The sequence below is a fragment of the Panthera uncia genome (assembly GCF_023721935.1).
Source record: "Panthera uncia isolate 11264 chromosome C1 unlocalized genomic scaffold, Puncia_PCG_1.0 HiC_scaffold_4, whole genome shotgun sequence".
NCBI classification, from domain to species: Eukaryota; Metazoa; Chordata; class Mammalia; order Carnivora; family Felidae; genus Panthera; species Panthera uncia.
In genome coordinates this window covers 80,385,439-80,387,889 of record NW_026057585.1, presented here as the reverse complement: position 1 = coordinate 80,387,889, position 2,451 = coordinate 80,385,439, and positions in this window count along the sequence as shown.

The following is a 2,451-nucleotide window of genomic DNA, read 5'->3' as shown; positions in this document are numbered from 1 at the left end:
AGGAGGGAGCGGGCCGCGCGGCCGGGGGCGGAGGTGGGGGGTGGCCGATCGGCGTCTCCCAAACCCGCGGGCCCTGAGATCTTCCCGAACCTTCTTTCTCTCCACTCATTCCTTCCAAGGGTCCCAGCTGCGGGGAGGGGGAGGGGGGGGCGGCTCTGCAGCCCCAGAAGAGCACTTCCCCTGCCTGGGGTCGGGAAAGAGGGTTGAGGTGGGGGGACTGAGAGGGACCCGGCACCCCAGCGCGCGCAGCTCGGCGTCCTGCGAGCCCCACCTGCGCAGGGGGAGGGGGAGGGGAGGCCTGAGCGCGGTGCCCCGCAGCTGTCCCGAAGGGCTGGGGGAGGAGGGGTCACGGCCACACCCGGTGCGTTTGGGGATAGTCGGGAGCCTGTTGCCGGGGGCTAGGGAAGGGCGGTGGGAGGACTGCGTGGGAGGGGCTTAAGCCTATAAGGTCGAGTCCACATTTAACACCGATGTCCACCCCCCGCGCTGCGGGGTTTCCTGGGGTCCCTCCGCTTGCTCCACCTGTCACCCCGACCCAGCCGCTCCTCTGTCCACTCCGAGGCGTGCCCCCTCCCCCCAAGGCCTTAGCCCATTAAAGTCAGGGTCAAATTTCAACACTGAAGTCTTTCTCCCTAACCCAGAAGCTGCCGGCCCCTTCCCAGACCTGGGCCTCCGGCATTCGCCCTTCCGATGCCTTTTTTCCACTTAATCTCTCTGTCTGAGGAGGTCTTTGACTCAACCGCACAAGAATGCTGTGTACTGTAAAGAGCGAGGGGCTGGATGTGTGTTTAATCAGAGAGGCCTTGAGTGTGGGGCGGGGGTGGGGCAATGGTGCCGCGGTGTTGAATGCGTGTGGGTTGTGTGTTGCGATCAACGTGCCCACTGCAGGCGGTGTGAACACCACATGGTTGTGTATGTGGAGGGGGAGATGGTGGGATTGTGTGCCCGTGTGTGACTCTGTGACGACTGTGGGGTACATGTCTGTGTGGGGGCATAGGGTTGGGGGCTTGTATAATCTTGGGGCGCGGGGTAGAGAGTGGTTGTTAGGCGTGGGGATCCGCGGTTGTGGACTGTTGTGACTGTGTTGTGGGGCACGTGTATGGGCCTGCGAGTGATTGTGTGCCCTCGAGGGACTAGGGCTGATGAGTGTTAGTATGGGAGTGGGTGCTCACAGGGCCATGCCTGGCGTGTCCTCTGTGTGTGACCCGGGGCCTGCCGACAGGTTCACTAATCTGTGTATCTGAGGGTGCCGCCTGTGGCTGTGTATTTATATCTCTCTGTCTAATGCAAGGGGGTGAGAGATTAACACCCAGGGTAGCCAAATACACCCTTGTAAGGCATGCATTAGAAAAAGCCGGGTTTTAAGGAGGCGGCTGGTCATTTTCTGACTTACCCCTAAAATATTCCAGAGGAGGAGGTTGGCAAAGCCTCAGCTGCTGGTCATTTGACAGCTGCTGCCACTCAGAGAGGAGCTGAGGGAGCCAGGGTGAGGCCTGCGGCAGCACTATTTGCTGTAGGTGCTAGGCAACAGGCAGCAAGGGTGGCCTTAAGAAGGGCTATCCCTTCCCCTCCAACACCCGCCCCCGCCCAGCCCAGGAGCTGGCCCTGGGCTGTCCCCAAAGCCGAATTCCTCACCCCTTCTAACCTTCCCTAAAGCCTTCCTTAGGCTGCAACCCCAAATCTCTCAGGGTCCCAGAAGCACTTCCACCTGCATACCTTAGTTTATGCTGTTCCCACTTGTCTTGTCGAACGCCCTTCACATCCCAGCTTCTACTCTTCTTTGGGTCTCTGCCTACATGCCATCTCCTCAGAAAACCCTTCCCTGATGTCCCCGCCCCCCAGCATAAATGTCTATCAAGTTACTATTTATCCCACTGCCTTATTTTCTGTACAGCACGGATTACATCTGAAATAATGTTGTTTCTTTTCCATTCCTTCCTTTTCCGCTTTCCCCACTAGAATGGAAGCCCCATGAGAGCAGGGACTTTGCGTTGTCTTGTCCCCTGCTGTGTCCCCAAGACCCAGCACAGGGCCTGGTACATAATAGGATCTCAAAAAAAAAAAAAAAAAAAAAAGCCTCTGCTGCTCACCACCAAGAAGCCCCTGTGTACTTAGGGAAACAGACATTCACATGTGTTCAGGTTGCACATCCTAAGGCTGAGAGAGGTATGTGACGACACGGGACTCACTTCACTTGGCATACGGCGGCATTCGGCCTGTGCGAGGGCCTGTGTCAGGGCAAACGGCCTAATTTGGCCCAGGCCCCTGCCTGCAAAGAGCTCACAGTGTAGAGGATGCAAGAACTGTTGTCTGGGGAGACAAACCCATGCAGAGAATAATGCCCGACTCGGGTTGCTGAGTGGTGTGCTAGGCACTGAAAACCAGGGAAGCCAGGGATGGGACAGATGAACTCCAGGAGTAGGACAACCTCACAAACAGAGTAACCTGGAC